General features: G+C 28.0%; 2 long non-coding RNA genes across 4 annotated transcripts; one reads left to right on the top strand and one right to left on the bottom strand.

Annotated features, from left to right (window-relative positions):
* The first annotated feature begins 1,010 nt into the window (after positions 1-1,010).
* On the top strand, positions 1,011-2,623 carry LOC122497679. 2 transcript variants are annotated; one of them, XR_006301151.1, is made up of 3 exons: positions 1,011-1,500; positions 2,141-2,385; positions 2,515-2,623. It is a non-coding gene; the product is annotated as an uncharacterized LOC122497679 (long non-coding RNA). The 2 variants fall into 2 exon arrangements; XR_006301152.1 differs by having other exon boundaries at positions 1,012-1,479.
* Positions 2,624-21,089: 18,466 nt separating this feature from the next.
* Positions 21,090-22,876, bottom strand: LOC122497690. Of its 2 annotated transcripts, none has more exons than XR_006301155.1 (3): positions 22,617-22,876; positions 21,712-21,956; positions 21,090-21,582 (listed from the first exon to the last, which is right to left on the bottom strand). It is a non-coding gene; the product is annotated as an uncharacterized LOC122497690 (long non-coding RNA). The 2 variants fall into 2 exon arrangements; XR_006301154.1 differs by having other exon boundaries at positions 22,596-22,876.
* Positions 22,877-23,274: the final 398 nt, after the last annotated feature.

A 23,274-nucleotide genomic window follows, 5' to 3' on the forward strand; every position in this document is an offset into this window, starting at 1 on the left:
ATAAGAAAATCTTACTCATTTGTTTCTAAAATCTTATTCTTTGCTCCAAGACGGATCGATTGGTATATATAAAGTATATATTGTATTTAAATTTATAGAATTAAAACCAATTATAGACAAAAAATTTGCACTTTTAATAAAAATTCATTTTTCTTAAAAATCATGTTGCTTTACAATAAAATGTTATTATTTATTGAAAAATAAATTAAAAATCTTATTCTTTGCATCAAGACGAATCGATTGATGTATGTAAAGTATATATTCTATTGAAAATTGTAGAAATAATTACAATCAAATTTGAAAAATTCACTTTTTTACTAAAAATTTTTTGTTTATTTAGATTCATATTACAGTATAAGAAAGTTTTATTCTTTCTATTAAGACGAATGAACTTTATTTTATAAATGTTAAATTGTATTAAAAATGATTTAAAAATGAAATATATTTATCGTTAATTTTTTTGCTGATCGTAAAGAGGAAGCAAAATGTTTATGTAATGAACATCTGGATTTTTTGTTGTGTCACCTGTTATTTTTTCTTATTTTTCTTTATTTTTGAATTCTGTGCTGTCCCTTAATTTAACATATATTGTCCCTCAATTGGGGGGCTTTGTCATCCCTGACCTTTTCATTGCCTCTCGGGGTTTTTTGGGAAGAGGAGGGGATGGGGGGAACGGGAGGCAGAATTGCAAGTGTCAAGAATGGAGCGAATAGGTAGAGTAAATGAATGAATACCAATAAAGGTAGATCTATTTGACATAGTTAGAGAACCATAATTAAATTGACATGGCCATAATGCGGTGAAATATCACTTTCTTGAATGATAACCCTTTCTCATACTGGAAATGATTATTGAGCCACATTTATGACTAATGCTAAATTTGAACAATATATTTTAATATATTTTATTGACTGAATAAAGAGTAAATATATGAAAGAGGAAGAAATTAAAAATGTATAAATAAATAAGCAAATAAAAAAGTATTGTAAATTAAGCGTATCGCTTTAAAAAAAACATCGACAATATTGTATATTATCTATAAAAACACGGAAGAATGTACTAGAGATTACCGGAAAGAGTTAGTAGTATGAATGACCATTATGAATGATTTTGACTTATCTACGAAATCTTATTCTATAATGACAATTTCGTCAAATGTATACTCAAAATATGTGTAATCGTCGTAGAGAGAAGAGAAAAAGGAAGGTTTGCTTAAACCCCCCCCCCTATTTCTCAATATACAGTAGAACGTACGAATGCCTTCCCCCTGAAGTTGCTGCAGAAAAATGATAATTTATTGTCAAACTTGAGTTTCTATATCCCATGCCTAAAAAATTGACGTGTGTTTTGATGTCATCGTTGGTCATCGTTGTAAACATTAAACAGTTTAATGTTTACCATTACATTAAAGTTAAAAATACATTAAAATTTTTAAAAAATGGTAATGAATGGTGAAAAAAAGTTAGTGATTAAAGTGAGGTGACAAATATTTTTATATTGGTAAGTAAAAAAAATGTTTTGTAATAAGAAAACAAATCTAAAAAGTGGTTATGTTAAAAAAAAAAAGAATTTTACATAAAGCTTCTTTTAATTCATTGATTCAATAAATAATTTAAATATGGAAACAAATTAAATAATTAGTTATTAAAAAAATATAAATATAAACTAGGAAATTTTTTTTTCAATTCATAACCTTTAAAAATAATAGAATGAAAATTTTTATTAAATAAATTTTTATAACTTTTTCTGCATTGAATATTTTTATCTTTTTTTAAAAATAAGAATCAATTTCTCGTGTTTTACACTAATCAAAAATGTTTCTCTTTTTCATTGAGAAATTTTTTTGATATACGGAAAATTAAATTAAATCTGTTTTGATAAAAAAATAAAAATTACTATTAGAATGAAATTAAATTAATAATTAAATTGATCTATTAGAAATTGCTATTTTTAAATTAGCTTTCACTATTTTTGAAAAAAATTTCTTTAATAAAAATTCGAAAATTTTTCCTCAAAAGTAGTAAAATTTAATCTGTAAATAATAATTTTTTAATAATAAATTGTAGAACGCTGGAATTTGTTTTTATTCTATTAAAATATTCTTTTCTTATTTTTATTTAAATAACAAAAAAAATTTCAGCATCAGTATAAAAGTTTCATGAAGCGGCCGAATTAATTGATCATAGGAAAATTGTATAAAGAAAACAATGTAGGGACAATTTTCATCATTGCATCAACAATTTTCCAAAAATGAAGCACTACCTATTCGTGGCACGCGAGGTTGTCAAATGCGAAAAATGCGTTGTCCTTGGTTTTCAATCCTGGGCGAAGCACGTACCCTAGAACAATTGGAACGAAATGATGGCGAATTGTCTCTTCTGCAAAGTAAGCTTTTCATAATTTTTTCTTAAGTGTTTAAATTTTTAATTTCTCTCATCGGATCTTACCTTCATCCTGTCAGATTTTCAAATTTCATAAGCATTTCTTCTTATTGATTGCATTTTTTTAAAACAGAGGAGAATGCCATCATTGATGGGAGAAACATTTCCCCGCACCAAAACGGAACCGAATGTGTTATATAACTGGTGAGTTCTTTGGCTTGCTGATTATTTGCCTGCTCGATTTTATCTCTCAAGACGAATCACTTTTGATATTTGCAAGAGTTTTTAATGAAAAATAAATTTGTGGGACCAAAAAAATGATTTTTATTTGTCTTTTTTTTCAATTTTTCACTTAAAATGTAAGTTTCCCAGGAGACGTAATTTAAAATAAGTTCTTTGGCTTGCTGATTATTTGCCTGCTCGATTTCATCTTTCAAGACGAATCACTTTTGACATTTGCAAGATTTTTTAATAAAAAATAAATTTTTGGGACCAAAAAAATTATTTTTATTTGTTTTTTTTTTTCAATTTTTCGCTATAAATGTAAGTGTTCCAGGAGACGTTAGTTGAAGTGAGTTCTTTAGCTTGCTAATTATTTGCTTGCTCGATATCATCTTTCAAGTCGAGTCACTTTTGAGATTTGCAAGAGTTTTTAATAAATAATAAATTTTTGAGACCAAAAAAATGATTTTTATTTGTCTTTTTTTCAATTTTTCACTTAAAATGTAAGTTTCCCAGGAGACGTAATTTAAAATGAGTTCTTTGGCTGCTCGATTTAATCTCTCAAGACGAATCACTTTTGACATTTTTAAGATTTTTTAATAAAAAATAAATTTTTGGGACCAAGAAAATGATTTTTAAATGTTGTTTTTATCAATTTTTCGCTATAAATCTAAGTTTCCCAGGAGACGTAATTTAAAATAAGTTCTTTGGCTTCCTGATTATTTGCCTGCTCGATTTCATCTCTCAAGACGAATCACTTTTGACATTTTTAAGATTTTTTAATAAAAAATAAATTTTTGGGACCAAGAAAATGATTTTTAAATGTTATTTTTATCAATTTTTCACTATAAATCTAAGTGTACCTGGAGACGACAGTTAAAATGAGTTCTTTGGCTTGCTGATAATTTGCCTGCTCGATTTCATCTCTCAAGACGAATCACTTTTGATATTTGCAAGAGTTTTTAATGAAAAATAAATTTGTGGAACCAAAAAAATGATTTTTATTTGTCTTTTTTTTCAATTTTTCACTTGAAATGTAAGTTTCCCAGGAGACGTAATTTAAAATAAGTTCTTTGGCTTCCTGATTATTTGCCTGCTCGATTTCATCTCTCAAGACGAATCACTTTTGACATTTTTAAGATTTTTTAATAAAAAATAAATTTTTGGGACCAAGAAAATGATTTTTAAATGTTATTTTTACCAATTTTTCGCTATAAATCTAAGTGTCCCTGGAGACGAAAGTTCAAATGAGTTCTTTGGCTTGCTGATTATTTGCCTGCTCGATTTTATCTTTCAAGACGAATCACTTTGATATTTGCAAGAGTTTTTAATGAAAAATAAATTTGTGGGACCAAAAAAATGATTTTTATTTGTCTTTTTTTTCAATTTTTCACTTAAAATGTAAGTTTCCCAGGAGACGTAATTTAAAATAAGTTCTTCGGCTTGCTGATTATTTGCCTGCTCGATTTCATCTTTCAAGACGAATCACTTTTGACATTTGCAAGATTTTTTAATAAAAAATAAATTTTTGGGACCAAAACAATTATTTTTATTTGTTTTTTTTCTATTTTTCGCTATAAATGTAAGTGTTCCAGGAGACGTAAGTTGAAGTGAGTTCTTCGGCTTGCTAATTATTTGCTTGCTCGATATCATCTTTCAAGTCGAGTCACTTTTGAGATTTGCAAGATTTTTTAATAAAAAATAAATTTTTGGGAGCAAGAAAATGATTTTTAAATGTTATTTTTATCAATTTTTCACTATAAATCTAAGTGTCCCTCGAGACGAAAGTTCAAATGAGTTCTTTGGCTTACTGATTATTTGCCTGCTCAATTACATCTCTCAAGACAAATCACTTTTGATATTTGCAAGAGTTTTTAATAAAAAATAAATTTTTGGGACCAAGAAAATGATTTTTAAATGTTATTTTTATCAATTTTTCACTATAAATCTAAGTGTACCTGGAGACGACAGTTGAAATGAGTTCTTTATGTTGCTGATTATTTGCCTGCTCAATTACATCTCTCAAGACGAATCACTTTTGATATTTGCAAGAGTTTTTAATGAAAAATAAATTTGTGGGACCAAAAAAATGATTTTTATTTGTCTTTTTTTTCAATTTTTCACTTAAAATGTAAGTTACCCAGGAGACGTAATTTAAAATAAGTTCTTTGGCTTGCTGATTATTTGCCTGCTCGATTTCATCTTTCAAGACGAATCACTTTTGACATTTGCAAGATTTTTTAATAAAAAATAAATTTTTGGGACCAAAAAAATTATTTTTATTTGTTTTTTTTTTTTCAATTTTTCGCTATAAATGTAAGTGTTCCAGGAGATGTTAGTTGAAGTGAGTTCTTTAGCTTGCTAATTATTTGCTTGCTCGATATCATCTTTCAAGTCGAGTCACTTTTGAGATTTGCAAGAGTTTTTAATAAATAATAAATTTTTGAGACCAAAAAAATGATTTTTATTTGTCTTTTTTTCAATTTTTCACTTAAAATGTAAGTTTCCCAGGAGACGTAATTTAAAATGAGTTCTTTGGCTTGCTGATTATTTGCCTGCTCGATTTCATCTCTCAAGACGAATCACTTTTGACATTTTTAAGATTTTTTAATAAAAAATAAATTTTTGGGACCAAGAAAATGATTTTTAAATGTTATTTTTATCAATTTTTCACTATAAATCTAAGTGTACCTGGAGACGACAGTTGAAATGAGTTCTTTGGCTTGCTGATAATTTGCCTGCTCGATTTCATCTCTCAAGACGAATTACTTTTGATATTTGCAAGAGTTTTTAATGAAAAATAAATTTGTGGAACCAAAAAAATGATTTTTATTTGTCTTTTTTTTCAATTTTTCACTTGAAATGTAAGTTTCCCAGGAGACGTAATTTAAAATAAGTTCTTTGGCTTCCTGATTATTTGCCTGCTCGATTTCATCTCTCAAGACGAATCACTTTTGACATTTTTAAGATTTTTTAATAAAAAAAAAATTTTTGGGACCAAGAAAATGATTTTTAAATGTTATTTTTACCAATTTTTCGCTATAAATCTAAGTGTCCCTGGAGACGAAAGTTCAAATGAGTTCTTTGGCTTGCTGATTATTTGCCTGCTCGATTTTATCTCTCAAGACGAATCACTTTGATATTTGCAAGAGTTTTTAATGAAAAATAAATTTGTGGGACCAAAAAAATGATTTTTATTTGTCTTTTTTTTCAATTTTTCGCTATAAATCTAAGTGTCCCTGGAGACGAAAGTTCAAATGAGTTCTTTGGCTTGCTGATTATTTGCCTGCTCGATTTTATCTCTCAAGACGAATCACTTTGATATTTGCAAGAGTTTTTAATGAAAAATAAATTTGTGGGACCAAAAAAATGATTTTTATTTGTCTTTTTTTTCAATTTTTCACTTAAAATGTAAGTTTCCCAGGAGACGTAATTTAAAATAAGTTCTTCGGCTTGCTGATTATTTGCCTGCTCGATTTCATCTTTCAAGACGAATCACTTTTGACATTTGCAAGATTTTTTAATAAAAAATAAATTTTTGGGACCAAAACAATTATTTTTATTTGTTTTTTTTCTATTTTTCGCTATAAATGTAAGTGTTCCAGGAGACGTAAGTTGAAGTGAGTTCTTCGGCTTGCTAATTATTTGCTTGCTCGATATCATCTTTCAAGTCGAGTCACTTTTGAGATTTGCAAGATTTTTTAATAAAAAATAAATTTTTGGGAGCAAGAAAATGATTTTTAAATGTTATTTTTATCAATTTTTCACTATAAATCTAAGTGTCCCTCGAGACGAAAGTTCAAATGAGTTCTTTGGCTTACTGATTATTTGCCTGCTCAATTACATCTCTCAAGACAAATCACTTTTGATATTTGCAAGAGTTTTTAATAAAAAATAAATTTTTGGGACCAAGAAAATGATTTTTAAATGTTATTTTTATCAATTTTTCACTATAAATCTAAGTGTACCTGGAGACGACAGTTGAAATGAGTTCTTTGGCTTGCTGATTATTTGCCTGCTCAATTACATCTCTCAAGACGAATCACTTTTGATATTTGCAAGAGTTTTTAATGAAAAATAAATTTGTGGGACCAAAAAAATGATTTTTATTTGTCTTTTTTTTCAATTTTTCACTTAAAATGTAAGTTACCCAGGAGACGTAATTTAAAATAAGTTCTTTGGCTTGCTGATTATTTGCCTGCTCGATTTCATCTTTCAAGACGAATCACTTTTGACATTTGCAAGATTTTTTAATAAAAAATAAATTTTTGGGACCAAAAAAATTATTTTTATTTGTTTTTTTTTTTCAATTTTTCGCTATAAATGTAAGTGTTCCAGGAGATGTTAGTTGAAGTGAGTTCTTTAGCTTGCTAATTATTTGCTTGCTCGATATCATCTTTCAAGTCGAGTCACTTTTGAGATTTGCAAGAGTTTTTAATAAATAATAAATTTTTGAGACCAAAAAAATGATTTTTATTTGTCTTTTTTTCAATTTTTCACTTAAAATGTAAGTTTCCCAGGAGACGTAATTTAAAATGAGTTCTTTGGCTTGCTGATTATTTGCCTGCTCGATTTCATCTCTCAAGACGAATCACTTTTGACATTTTTAAGATTTTTTAATAAAAAATAAATTTTTGGGACCAAGAAAATGATTTTTAAATGTTATTTTTATCAATTTTTCACTATAAATCTAAGTGTACCTGGAGACGACAGTTGAAATGAGTTCTTTGGCTTGCTGATAATTTGCCTGCTCGATTTCATCTCTCAAGACGAATCACTTTTGATATTTGCAAGAGTTTTTAATGAAAAATAAATTTGTGGAACCAAAAAAATTATTTTTATTTGTCTTTTTTTTCAATTTTTCACTTGAAATGTAAGTTTCCCAGGAGACGTAATTTAAAATAAGTTCTTTGGCTTCCTGATTATTTGCCTGCTCGATTTCATCTCTCAAGACGAATCACTTTTGACATTTTTAAGATTTTTTAATAAAAAAAAAATTTTTGGGACCAAGAAAATGATTTTTAAATGTTATTTTTACCAATTTTTCGCTATAAATCTAAGTGTCCCTGGAGACGAAAGTTCAAATGAGTTCTTTGGCTTGCTGATTATTTGCCTGCTCGATTTTATCTCTCAAGACGAATCACTTTTGACAATTTTAAGATTTTTTAATAAAAAATAAATTTTTGGGACCAAGAAAATGATTTTTAAATGTTATTTTTATCAATTTTTCACTATAAATCTAAGTGTACCTGGAGACGACAGTTGAAATGAGTTCTTTGGCTTGCTGATTATTTGCCTGCTCGATTTTATCTCTCAAGACGAATCACTTTTGATATTTGCAAGAGTTTTTAATAAATAATATATTTTTGTGACCAAGAAAATGATTTTTAAATGTTATTTTTATCAATTTTTCACTATAAATCTAAGTGTCCCTGGAGACGAAAGTTCAAATGAGTTCTTTGGCTTACTGATTATTTGCCTGCTCAATTACATCTCTCAAGACAAATCACTTTTGATATTTGCAAGAGTTTTTAATGAAAAATAAATTTGTGGGACCAAAAAAATGATTTTTATTTGTCTTTTTTTTTCAATTTTTCACTTAAAATGTAAGTTTCCCAGGAGACGTAATTTAAAATAAGTTCTTTGGCTTGCTGATTATTTGCCTGCTCGATTTTATCTTTCAAGACGAATCACTTTTGACATTTGCAAGATTTTTTAATAAAAAATAAATTTTTGGGACCAAAAAAATTATTTTTATTTGTTTTTTTTCAATTTTTCGCTATAAATGTAAGTGTTCCAGGAGACGTAAGTTGAAGTGAGTTCTTTGGCTTGGTAATTATTTGCTTGCTCGATATCATCTTTCAAGTCGAGTCACTTTTGAGATTTGCAAGAGTTTTTAATAAATAATAAATTTTTGAGACCAAAAAAATGATTTTTATTTGTCTTTTTTTCAATTTTTCACTTAAAATGTAAGTTTCTTAGGAGACGTAATTTAAAATGAGTTCTTTTGCTTGCTGATTTTTTGCCTGCTCGATTTCATCGCTCAAGACGAATCACTTTTGACATTTGCAAGATTTTTTAATAAAAAATAAATTTTTGGGACCAAGAAAATGATTTTTAAATGTCATTTTTATCAATTTTTCGCTATAAATCTAAGTGTCCCAGGAGTCGTAAGTTGAAATGAGTTCTTTTACTTTTTGATGAATGTTCTGCTCGATTTCATCTCTTAAGACGAATCACTTTTGAGATTTGCAAGAATTGTTAATGTAAACTAAATTTTTTGGACCAATAAAATGATATTTAAAAGCCTTTTTTCAATTATCCGCTATAAATTTGTCCATGGAGACGAAAGTTGAAATGAATTCTTTGGTTTTGTGATTAATTCCCAGCTTTTTATGAAACTCGACTCGGCCTGAGCTCGGCATGAATAGTGAAATGCTCGAAAATACTCGATCGAGCTTCGAGCTTTTTGCACACCTCTAATTTTTTTATAAAATTTCCGCTCACTTTTCGGTACGAATTCCGCTAGTAATTCGTGTTTATTACTAGAGGATTTTTATACAAAATTATTTAAAAATTTCTTTTGGAATTGCGAATGGAAATACGGATGTAACATCTACTGAAAATTTTTTTAGAACAATTTCCCCTCTCTTTTCCGTATGAATTCCGTTAGTACTTCGTATGTATTATTACAAATTTTTAATTTTGAATTAAATTCATTGGTAATGCACACAAATTTCTAGCAGAATTCGTACGGAAAAGAGAGCGGAAATTGTTCAAAAAAATTTTTCAGCAGATATTACGTACGGATTTCCATTTGCAAATCCAAGCGGAATTTTTGCAAAAATTTGAATAAAAATCCACTAGTAATACGCACGAAGTACTTGAGGAATTGGAACCGAAAAGTGGACGACAATTTATCCAAAAATATTTTTAGCTGATATTACTTACGGAATTCCATTCGCAATTCCTAACGGAATTTTTCAAATGTTAAATAAAAATTCTTTATCATTTCACATAAAATTCGTACGAAAAAGTGACCAGAAAATCTTTTAAAAAAATATTGGATCCGCCATTTTGAATTTTGAAAAACTAACATCAGATTTGTTATCAGCGAACGCGAAAACTCCCGAGTAACTAGCTTTAAGCGAAATAGATTAATTATTAACTTTATCGTCGGCCATATTAGATCCGTCATTTTGAATTTTAAAAAACTAACATGGGATTCGTTAATCAGCGAACACGGAAACCCCCGAGTAACGAGTTTATTTATTAACTTTTATTGAAAGTTTATTTTTTTCAATATTTGCGGTGCGTCCAATAATTGTGTGAGAAAAGCAAACAAAGCAGTTTCACCGATTTGAGCAATTTTTGAAAAGAACCCGTTCTTTCATATCGCCTTTTTCTCTGAGATCAAGTCACCTAAACTCTTTCCCGAGAACCTTCTGCGCAGTCCAAAGATCATGAAAAATGATGGTTCGGAGCTAAACGAATAACGCTTTTTTAGTATGATTTCTGAGCGAATTCAGTATGTTTTCATACTAAAAACTCACGACAGAGGGCATTCGAAGCGCATTAAATATTTCAATACCATTTAATGCAAAAATTTCTCTTAGTGCAGGTTTAAGTGGTTTAACATCCGACTTTTTAAAAAGTAGGATATATTTATCTTATAATAAAACTATTTTTTCTAAATGCAAATATTATTTAATACGTAATTGACTTTTAACTATTTCAATTATTGTATTATTTCCTTTTTTATTAGTAAGGTTAACTAACTAGAAGATGTCTGTTACAATATTTATTAGTTATTGGCATAACAGAAATAAGTTTCCCTCACTAATAAAATGCTAACTGCGACAACCTAACTTTCTACAAAAATAAATTGTATCTCTAACCATCGAATTAGCCGCAGTATAGTTTACTAACCAAAATGGTATTTCTATCCATTTTATTAGTTGCCTTGACTACTTCGTTGTCTCAGTGTAAGAGAGAAAATCAATTAGAGTGAAAGAGACAGTAAATTCAAATTTCTACCCGCGTGGTAATGAAAAAATTAGCAAATTCAACTTTGGTTAAAATATGGGCAAAGTATAGCAGGAAAAAAATCGATTTTTTTTCTACCATACTTTGCCCATGTTTTTGCTAAATTTGAAAATAGTAATTTTTTCATTATCAAAAATAGGAATAAATCGATTTTTTTCTCCCATACTTTGCCCATGTTTTTGCCAAAGTTGAAAATAGTAATTTTTTCATTACCAAAAATAGGAATAAATCGATTTTGCTTTCTCCCATACTTTGCCCATGTTTTTGCCAACGTTGAAAATAGTAATTTTTTCATTACCAAAAATAGGATAAAATCGATTTTTTTTCTCCCATACTTTGCCCATGTTTTTGCCAAAGTTGAAAAAAGTATTTTTTTCATTACCAAAAATAGTAATAAATCGATTATCAATTTCATAGTTTTAGGTTATTCTTGACTTTTCTACCTTTTTCTTTTTTTTCTGAGATAGTGACAATTTAAACTAATCGAAAATATAAAAATTTCTGACAGTTCAAATGATCTTTAAAATTTTAAAAATTGTCAAAATTATCAATTTCATAGTTTTAGGTTATTCTTGACTTTTCTACCTTTCCCTCTTTTTTCTAAGCTAGTGACAATTTAAACTAATCGAAAATATCAAAATTCTTTCTAGATCAAGTGACCTTTGATATTAAAAAAATAATAAAAATTATGAATTTCATAGTTTTAGGTTATTCTTGACTTTTCTACCTTTTTCTTTTTTTTCTGAGATAGTGACAATTTAAACTAATCGAAAATATAAAAATTTCTGACAGTTCAAATGATCTTTAAAATTTTAAAAATTATCAAAATTATCAATTTCATAGTTTTAGGTTATTCTTGACTTTTCTACCTTCCCCTCTTTTTTCTAAGCTAGTGACAATTTAAACTAATCTAAAATATCAAATTCCTGACAGTTCGGGTGATCTTTCATAGTTAAAAAATAATAAAAATTATGAATTTCATAGTTTTAGGTTATTCTTGACTTTTCTACCTTTCCCTCTTTTTTCTAAGCTAGTGACAATTTAAACTAATCGAAAATATCAAAATTCTTTCTAGTTCAAGTGACCTTTGATATTTAAAAAATTATCAAAATTACCAATTTCATAGTTTTAGGTTATTCTTGAGTTTTCTACCTTTCCTTCTTTTTACTGAGCTAGTGATAATTTAAACTAATCTAAAATATCAAAATTCCTTACAGTTCGAGTGACCTTTGATATTTAAAAAATTATCAAAATTATCAATTTCATAGTTTTAGTAGTTTTAGTTATTTTTTTAGTATTAGTTTAAATTGTCACTAGCTTAGAAAAAAGAGAGGGAGGTAGAAAAGTCAAGAATAACCTAAAACTATGAAATTGATAATTTTGATAATTTTTTAAATATCAAAGGTCACTCGAACTGTAAGGAATTTTGATATTTTCGATTAGTTTAAATTGTTACTACCTTAGTAAAAAGAGGAAAAGGTAGAAAAGTCAAGAATAACCTAAAACTATGAAATTGATAATTTTGATAATTTTTTAAATATCAAAGGTCACTCGAACTGTAAGGGATTTTGATATTTTCGATTAGTTTAAATTGTCACTAGCTTAGAAAAAAGAGGGGAAGGTAGAAAAGTCAAGAATAACCTAAAACTATGAAATTGATAATTTTGATAATTTTTTAAATATCAAAGGTCACTCGAACTGTAAGGAATTTTGATATTTTCGATTAGTTTAAATTGTCACTTGCTCAGAAAAAAGAGGGGAAGGTAGAAAAGTCAAGAATAACCTAAAACTATGAAATTGATAATTTTTATTATTTTTTTAATATCAAAGGCCACTTGAACTAGAAGGAATTTTGATATTTTCGATTAGTTTAAATTGCTACTACCTCAGTAAAAAGAGGAAAAGGTAGAAAACTCAAGAATAACCTAAAACTATGAAATTCCCTGCTAAAAATAAAATCAGGAATAATGAAAAAACGTCAGAAATTTTGATGTTTTGTGACTACTTTGACGTTTCCTGAAGAATTTTGATGTTTTGTGACTACTTTGACGTTTTCTGATGCTTTTGGTTAATTCTGACTACAAGGTTTTTTATGCTCCTACTGTTGAATACTGATGTTTATGGATTGTTATTATTTCTCATTGAATTCATTTTTTTAATTTACAGTCCCCCACCGAAAGATAGTTGGTAAATGTAAAGTACCATAAAAACTTGAAATTTGTGCGTAGCCCTTTTTTCACAATAGAATTTTGGGTCTATTGTTACGCGCTTCGGGTCTTCAACCTGATTTTTATTGCTCAAAAGTTTTGCAATTTTAATATTTCAGGTGAAATGAATATAAATTCAGAATCTAGAAATCTTCACGATTGCAAATATCTAAAATTTATTTTAAAAAACATTTTTTTAAGAAAACTGTAACGTATCTCGAAAACCGTAATTGATAAATAAAAACTGATATCATTTTTGAATTTAAGTTCTAAAGGATATATTATTGTTTATATAACAAGAACATATTGTGAGAAGAATTCTAAGTCGATGAAAAACAAGTATAATGTTTAAATAAATATAAACATAAACAAATAAAAAGATTTCCCTTCAATTTTATGACGGTCAGTTGACCTTTTTCCAGGTAAAAGAGGGTGTCGACTTTGTATAAAAAATCTGACTACTTTTGAAGTTTTCTGATGAAAAATGACACAAGCCTGACGTTATGTGGCTGCAATCGTAACAAATGCAGTCTCAGAACGTCAGAAATTCTGATGATTTTTTTGTCGTTTTGTGACTTTATTTTTAGTAGGGTTGGTAATTTTTATTATTTTTTTAATATCAAAGGTCACTCGAACTGTAAGGAATTTTGATATTTTCGATTAGTTTAAATTGCAACTTGCTCAGAAAAAGAGGGAAAGGTAGAAAAGTCAAGAATAACCTAAAACTATGAAATTGATAATTTTGATAATTTTTTAAAAATCAAAGGTCACTTGAACTAGAAGGAATTTTGATATTTTCGATTAGTTTAAATTGTCACTAGCTTAGAAAAAAGTGGGAAAGGTAGAAAACGTCAAGAATAACCTAAAACTATGAAATTGGTAATTTTGATAATTTTTTAAATATCAAAGGTCACTTCGAACTGTACGGAATTTTGATATTTTCGATTAGTTTTAATTGTCAACTAGCTCAGTAAAAAGAGGGAAGGTAGAAAAGTCAAGAATAACCTAAAACTATGAAATTGATAATTTTGATATTTTTTTAATATCAAAGGTCACTTGAACTAGAAGGAATTTTGATATTTTCGATTAGTTTAAATTGTCACTAGCTTAGAAAAAAGAGGGGAAGGTAGAAAAGTCAAGAATAACCTAAAACTATGAAATTGATAATTTTGATAATTTTTTAAATATCAAAGGTCACTCGAACTGTAAGGAATTTTGATATTTTCGATTAGTTTAAATTGCAACTTGCTCAGAAAAAAGAGGGAAAGGTAGAAAAGTCAAGAATAACCTAAAACTATGAAATTGATAATTTTGATAATTTTTTAAAAATCAAAGGTCACTTGAACTAGAAGGAATTTTGATATTTTCGATTAGTTTAAATTGTCACTAGCTTAGAAAAAAGAGGAAAAGGTAGAAAACTCAAGAATAACCTAAAACTATGAAATTGGTAATTTTGATAATTTTTTAAATATCAAAGGTCACTTGAACTGTAAGGAATTTTGATATTTTCGATTAGTTTAAATTGCAACTTGCTCAGAAAAAAGAGGGAAAGGTAGAAAAGTCAAGAATAACCTAAAACTATGAAATTGGTAATTTTGATAATTTTTTAAAAATCAAAGGTCACTTGAACTAGAAGGAATTTTGATATTTTCGATTAGTTTAAATTGTCACTAGCTTAGAAAAAAGAGGGAAAGGTAGAAAAGTCAAGAATAACCTAAAACTATGAAATTGGATAATTTTGATAATTTTTTAAATATCAAAGGTCACTTCGAACTGTAAGGAATTTTGATATTTTCGATTAGTTTAAATTGCAACTTGCTCAGAAAAAAGAGGGAAAGGTAGAAAAGTCAAGAATAACCTAAAACTATGAAATTGATAATTTTGATAATTTTTTAAAAATCAAAGGTCACTTGAACTAGAAGGAATTTTGATATTTTCGATTAGTTTAAATTGTCACTAGCTTAGAAAAAAGAGGAAAGGTAGAAAACTCAAGAATAACCTAAAACTATGAAATTGGTAATTTTGATAATTTTTTAAATATCAAAGGTCACTTGAACTGTAAGGAATTTTGATATTTTCGATTAGTTTAAATTGCAACTTGCTCAGAAAAAAGAGGGAAAGGTAGAAAAGTCAAGAATAACCTAAAACTATGAAATTGATAATTTTGATAATTTTTTAAAAATCAAAGGTCACTTGAACTAGAAGGAATTTTGATATTTTCGATTAGTTTAAATTGTCACTAGCTTAGAAAAAAGAGGGGAAGGTAGAAAAGTCAAGAATAACCTAAAACTATGAAATTGATAATTTTTTTTATTTTTTAACTATGAAAGATCACCCGAACTGTCAGGAATTTGATATTTTAGATTAGTTTAAATTGTCACTTGCTCAGAAAAAAGAGGGAAAGGTAGAAAAGTCAAGAATAACCTAAAACTATGACATTGATAATTTTGATAATTTTTTAAAAATCAAAGGTCACTTGAACTAGAAGGAATTTTGATATTTTCGATTAGTTTAAATTGTCACTAGCTTAGAAAAAAGAGGGGAAGGTAGAAAAGTCAAGAATAACCTAAAACTATGAAATTGATAATTTTGATAATTTTTTAAATATCAAAGGTCACTTGAACTGTAAGGAATTTTGATATTTTCGATTAGTTTAAATTGTCACTAGCTTAGAAAAAAGAGGGGGAGGTAGAAAAGTCAAGAATAACCTAAAACTATGAAATTGATAATTTTGATAATTTTTTAAATATCAAAGGTCACTTGAACTGTAAGGAATTTTGATATTTTCGATTAGTTAAAATTGTCACTTGCTCAGAAAAAAGAGGGGAAGGTAGAAAAGTCAAGAATAACCTAAAACTATAAAATTGATAATTTTCATAATTTTTTAAATATCAAAGGTCACTCGAACTGTAAGGAATTTTGATATTTTCGATTAGTTTAAATTGTCACTAGCTTAGAAAAAAGAGGGGAAGGTAGAAAAGTCAAGAATAAACTAAAACTATGAAATTGATAATTTTGATAATTTTTTTAATATCAAAGGTCACTTGAACTAGAAAGAATTTTGATATTTTCGATTAGTTTAAATTGTCACAAGCTTAGAAAAAAGAGGGGAAGGTAGAAAAGTCAAGAATAACCTAAAACTATGAAATTGATAATTTTTATTATTTTTTAACTATGAAAGATCACCCGAACTGTCAGGAATTTGATATTTTAGATTAGTTTAAATTGTCACTTGCTCAGAAAAAAGAGGGGAAGGTAGAAAAGTCAAGAATAACCTAAAACTATGAAATTGGTAATTTTGATAATTTTTTAAATATCAAAGGTCACTTGAACTAGAAAGAATTTTGATATTTTCGATTAGTTTAAATTGTCACTATCTCAGAAAAAAAAGGAAAAGGTAGAAAAGTCAAGAATAACCTAAAACTATGAAATTGATAATCGATTTATTACTATTTTTGGTAATGAAAAAAATACTTTTTTCAACTTTGGCAAAAACATGGGCAAAGTATGGGAGAAGGAAAAAACGATAGTTTCCTATTTTTGGAAAAAAAAAGTTAGGAATTTCAACTTTGGCAAAAACATGGGCAAAGTATGGGAGAAAGAAAAATCGATTTATTCCTATTTTTGGTAATAAAAAAATTACTATTTTCAACTTTGGCAAATACATGGGCAAAGTATGGGAGAAAAAAATCGATTTATTCCTATTTTTGGTAATGAAAAAAATACTATTTTCAACTTTAGCAAAACCATATGGGCAAAGTATGGGAGAAAAAAAATCGATTTTATCCTATTTTTGGTAATGAAAAAATTACTATTTTCAACGTTGGCAAAAACATGGGCAAAGTATGGGAGAAAGCAAAATCGATTTATTCCTATTTTTGGTAATGAAAAAATTACTATTTTCAACTTTGGCAAAAACATGGGCAAAGTATGGGAGAAAAAAATCGATTTATTCCTATTTTTGATAATGAAAAAATTACTATTTTCAAATTTAGCAAAAACATGGGCAAAGTATGGTAGAAAAAAAATCGATTTTTTTCCTGCTATACTTTGCCCATATTTTAACCAAAGTTGAATTTGCTAATTTTTTCATTACCACGCGGGTAGAAATTTGAATTTACTGTCTCTTTCACTCTAATTGATTTTCTCTCTTACACTGAGACAACGAAGTAGTCAAGGCAACTAATAAAATGGATAGAAATACCATTTTGGTTAGTAAACTATACTGCGGCTAATTCGATGGTTAGAGATACAATTTATTTTTGTAGAAAGTTAGGTTGTCGCAGTTAGCATTTTATTAGTGAGGGAAACTTATTTCTGTTATGCCAATAACTAATAAATATTGTAACAGACATCTTCTAGTTAGTTAACCTTACTAATAAAAAAGGAAATAATACAATAATTGAAATAGTTAAAAGTCAATTACGTATTAAATAATATTTGCATTTAGAAAAAATAGTTTTATTATAAGATAAATATATCCTACTTTTTAAAAAGTCGGATGTTAAACCACTTAAACCTGCACTAAGAGAAATTTTTGCATTAAATGGTATTGAAATATTTAATGCGCTTCGAATGCCCTCTGTCGTGAGTTTTTAGTATGAAAACATACTGAATTCGCTCAGAAATCATACTAAAAAAGCGTTATTCGTTTAGCTCCGAACCATCATTTTTCATGATCTTTGGACTGCGCAGAAGGTTCTCGGGAAAGAGTTTAGGTGACTTGATCTCAGAGAAAAAGGCGATATGAAAGAACGGGTTCTTTTCAAAAATTGCTCAAATCGGTGAAACTGCTTTGTTTGCTTTTCTCACACAATTATTGGACGCACCGCAAATATTGAAAAAAATAAACTTTCAATAAAAGTTAATAAATAAACTCGTTACTCGGGGGTTTCCGTGTTCGCTGATTAACGAATCCCATGTTAGTTTTTTAAAATTCAAAATGACGGATCTAATATGGCCGACGATAAAGTTAATAATTAATCTATTTCGCTTAAAGCTAGTTACTCGGGAGTTTTCGCGTTCGCTGATAACAAATCTGATGTTAGTTTTTCAAAATTCAAAATGGCGGATCCAATATTTTTTTAAAAGATTTTCTGGTCACTTTTTCGTACGAATTTCATGTGAAATGATAAAGAATTTTTATTTAACATTTGAAAAATTCCGTTAGGAATTGCGAATGGAATTCCGTAAGTAATATCAGCTAAAAATATTTTTGGATAAATTGTCGTCCACTTTTCGGTTCCAATTCCTCAAGTACTTCGTGCGTATTACTAGTGGATTTTTATTCAAATTTTTGCAAAAATTCCGCTTGGATTTGCAAATGGAAATCCGTACGTAATATCTGCTGAAAAATTTTTTTGAACAATTTCCGCTCTCTTTTCCGTACGAATTCTGCTAGAAATTTGTGTGCATTACCAATGAATTTAATTCAAAATTAAAAATTTGTAATAATACATACGAAGTACTAACGGAATTCATACGGAAAAGAGAGGGGAAATTGTTCTAAAAAAATTTTCAGTAGATGTTACATCCGTATTTCCATTCGCAATTCCAAAAGAAATTTTTAAATAATTTTGTATAAAAATCCGCTAGTAATAAACACGAATTACTAGCGGAATTCGTACCGAAAAGTGAGCGGAAATTTTATAAAAAAATTAGAGGTGTGCAAAAAGCTCGAAGCTCGATCGAGTATTTTCGAGCATTTCACTATTCATGCCGAGCTCAGGCCGAGTCGAGTTTCATAAAAAGCTGGGAATTAATCACAAAACCAAAGAATTCATTTCAACTTTCGTCTCCATGGACAAATTTATAGCGGATAATTGAAAAAAGGCTTTTAAATATCATTTTATTGGTCCAAAAAATTTAGTTTACATTAACAATTCTTGCAAATCTCAAAAGTGATTCGTCTTAAGAGATGAAATCGAGCAGAACATTCATCAAAAAGTAAAAGAACTCATTTCAACTTACGACTCCTGGGACACTTAGATTTATAGCGAAAAATTGATAAAAATGACATTTAAAAATCATTTTCTTGGTCCCAAAAATTTATTTTTTATTAAAAAATCTTGCAAATGTCAAAAGTGATTCGTCTTGAGCGATGAAATCGAGCAGGCAAAAAATCAGCAAGCAAAAGAACTCATTTTAAATTACGTCTCCTGGGAAACTTACATTTTAAGTGAAAAATTGAAAAAAAAAGACAAATAAAAATCATTTTTTTGGTCCCACAAATTTATTTTTCATTAAAAACTCTTGCAAATATCAAAAGTGATTCGTCTTGAGAGATAAAATCGAGCAGGCAAATAATCAGCAAGCCAAAGAACTCATTTCAACTGTCGTCTCCAGGTACACTTAGATTTATAGTGAAAAATTGATAAAAATAACATTTAAAAATCATTTTCTTGCTCCCAAAAATGTATTTTTTATTAAAAAATCTTGCAAATGTCAAAAGTGATTCGTCTTGAGCGATGAAATCGAGCAGGCAAAATATCAGCAAGCCAAAGAACTCATTTCAACTGTCGTCTCCAGGTACACTTAGATTTATAGTGAAAAATTGATAAAAATAACATTTAAAAATCATTTTCTTGGTCCCAAAAATATATTATTTATTAAAAACTCTTGCAAATATCAAAAGTGATTCGTCTTGAGAGATGTAATTGAGCAGGCAAATAATCAGCAAGCCAAAGAACTCATTTCAACTGTCGTCTCCAGGTACACTTAGATTTATAGTGAAAAATTGATAAAAATAACATTTAAAAATCATTTTCTTGGTCCCAAAAATTTATTTTTTATTAAAAAATCTTGCAAATGTCAAAAGTGATTCGTCTTGAGCGATGAAATCGAGCAGGCAAAATATCAGCAAGCCAAAGAACTCATTTCAACTGTCGTCTCCAGGTACACTTAGATTTATAGTGAAAAATTGATAAAAATAACATTTAAAAATCATTTTCTTGGTCCCAAAAATATATTATTTATTAAAAACTCTTGCAAATATCAAAAGTGATTCGTCTTGAGCGATGAAATCGAGCAGGCAAAATATCAGCAAGCCAAAGAACTCATTTGAACTTTCGTCTCCAGGGACACTTACATTTATAGTGAAAAATTGATAAAAATAACATTTAAAAATCATTTTCTTGGTCCCAAAAATTTATTTTTTATTAAAAAATCTTAAAAATGTCAAAAGTGATTCGTCTTGAGAGATGAAATCGAGCAGGCAAATAATCAGGAAGCCAAAGAACTTATTTTAAATTACGTCTCCTGGGAAACTTACATTTCAAGTGAAAAATTGAAAAAAAAGACAAATAAAAACATTTTTTTGGTCTCAAAAATTTATTATTTATTAAAAACTCTTGCAAATCTCAAAAGTGATTCGTCTTGAAAGATGAAATCGAGCAGGCAAATAATCAGCAAGCCAAAGAACTTATTTTAAATTACGTCTTGTGGGAAACTTACATTTTAAGTGAAAAATTGAAAAAAAAGACAAATAAAAATCATTTTTTTGGTCCCACAAATTTATTTTTCATTAAAAACTCTTGCAAATATCAAAAGTGATTCGTCTTGAGAGATGTAATTGAGCAGGCAAATAATCAGTAAGCCAAAGAACTCATTTGAACTTTCGTCTCCAGGGACACTTAGATTTATAGCGAAAAATTGATAAAAACAACATTTAAAAATCATTTTCTTGGTCCCAAAAATTTATTTTTTATTAAAAAATCTTAAAAATGTCAAAAGTGATTCGTCTTGAGAGATTAAATCGAGCAGCCAAATAATCAGCAAGCCAAAGAACTCATTTTAAATTACGTCTCCTGGGAAACTTACATTTTAAGTGAAAAATTGAAAAAAAGACAAATAAAAATCATTTTTTTGGTCTCAAAAATTTATTATTTATTAAAAACTCTTGCAAATCTCAAAAGTGACTCGACTTGAAAGATGATATCGAGCAAGCAAATAATTAGCAAGCTAAAGAACTTACTTCAACTAACGTCTCCTGGAACACTTACATTTATAGCGAAAAATTGAAAAAAAAAAACAAATAAAAATAATTTTTTTGGTCCCAAAAATTTATTTTTTATTAAAAAATCTTGCAAATGTCAAAAGTGATTCGTCTTGAAAGATGAAATCGAGCAGGCAAATAATCAGCAAGCCAAAGAACTTATTTTAAATTACGTCTCCTGGGAAACTTACATTTTAAGTGAAAAATTGAAAAAAAAGACAAATAAAAATCATTTTTTTGGTCCCACAAATTTATTTTTCATTAAAAACTCTTGCAAATATCAAAAGTGATTCGTCTTGAGAGATAAAATCGAGCAGGCAAATAATCAGCAAGCCAAAGAACTCATTTGAACTTTCGTCTCCAGGGGCACTTAGATTTATATGCGAAAAATTGATAAAAATGACATTTAAAAATCATTTTCTTGGTCCCAAAAATTTATTTTTTATTAAAAAATCTTGCAAATTTCAAAAGTGACTCGTCTTGAGAGTCCTACGTCAGAGTCACTAATGGCGAATTTATTGTTCTTTTCACTTTTGCGGCATGTTAATTTAAATTCCAATTCCATTTCGATTCTTCTCTGAAATTCCGTTCTTCAATGAAGTGCTCGAACCACCGCCAGATCAACTCAATTTCAGCTACACTCTGAGTCTGGTGCAAATCACCAGTTATATAACACATTCGGTTCCGTTTTGGTGCGGGGAAATGTTTCTCCCATCAATGATGGCATTCTCCTCTGTTTTAAAAAAATGCAATCAATAAGAAGAAATGCTTATGAAATTTGAAAATCTGACAGGATGAAGGTAAGATCCGATGAGAGAAATTAAAAATTTAAACACTTAAGAAAAAATTATGAAAAGCTTACTTTGCAGAAGAGACAATTCGCCATCATTTCGTTCCAATTGTTCTAGGGTACGTGCTTCGCCCAGGATTGAAAACCAAGGACAACGCATTTTTCGCATTTGACAACCTCGCGTGCCACGAATAGGTAGTGCTTCATTTTTGGAAAATTGTTGATGCAATGATGAAAATTGTCCCTACATTGTTTTCTTTATACAATTTTCCTATGATCAATTAATTCGGCCGCTTCATGAAACTTTTATACTGATGCTGAAATTTTTTTTGTTATTTAAATAAAAATAAGAAAAGAATATTTTAATAGAATAAAAACAAATTCCAGCGTTCTACAATTTATTATTAAAAAATTATTATTTACAGATTAAATTTTACTACTTTTGAGGAAAAATTTTCGAATTTTTATTAAAGAAATTTTTTTCAAAAATAGTGAAAGCTAATTTAAAAATAGCAATTTCTAATAGAGCAATTTAATTATTAATTTAATTTCATTCTAATAGTAATTTTTATTTTTTTATCAAAACAGATTTAATTTAATTTTCCGTATATCAAAAAAATTTCTCAATGAAAAAGAGAAACATTATTGATTAGTGTAAAACACGAGAAATTGATTCTTATTTTTAAAAAAAGATAAAAATATTCAATGCAGAAAAAGTTATAAAAATTTATTTAATAAAAATTTTCATTCTATTATTTTTAAAGGTTATGAATTGAAAAAAAAATTTCCTAGTTTATATTTATATTTTTTTAATAACTAATTATTTAATTTGTTTCCATATTTAAATTATTTATTGAATCAATGAATTAAAAGAAGCTTTATGTAAAATTCTTTTTTTTTTAACATAACCACTTTTTAGATTTGTTTTCTTATTACAAAACATTTTTTTTACTTACCAATATAAAAATATTTGTCACCTCACTTTAATCACTAACTTTTTTTCACCATTCATTACCATTTTTTAAAAATTTTAATGTATTTTTAACTTTAATGTAATGGTAAACATTAAACTGTTTAATGTTTACAACGATGACCAACGATGACATCAAAACACACGTCAATTTTTTAGGCATGGGATATAGAAACTCAAGTTTGACAATAAATTATCATTTTTCTGCAGCAACTTCAGGGGGAAGGCATTCGTACGTTCTACTGTACACTGCGCAACTTAAAATATATATATTTTGGTTTTTACAAGATGGCCGTATATGCGTCATGTGCTGATAAAAAGCATTTTTTAATGTAACATGTGCGACACGTTAATTTCGTATCGTGTCGGTATCGTATCGTGTCGCGACACGATACTTTTCTCGACACGATGCATCGTGTCGGGCGTCGACACGATACCGACACGATACTCATTTTCGTGTCACATCGTGTCGGTGGCGGTCCCTGATAAAAGATACTTGAAATTTTGAGGAGAATTTAAAAAAAATTTTTAACAGAATTGAATTTCTGCGAACAATTTTATTACTTTTGAAAATAATTGAATTGTTTTTTAGAATTTTATAAAAATAATTAAAGGGGGAGTAAGGTCTATAAACGATGAAAAAAGCATGTTTTTAAGAATTTTTT

Source organism: Leptopilina heterotoma, unplaced genomic scaffold, assembly GCF_015476425.1.
Source record: "Leptopilina heterotoma isolate Lh14 unplaced genomic scaffold, ASM1547642v1 Lhet_135, whole genome shotgun sequence".
NCBI lineage: Eukaryota > Metazoa > Arthropoda > Insecta > Hymenoptera > Figitidae > Leptopilina > Leptopilina heterotoma.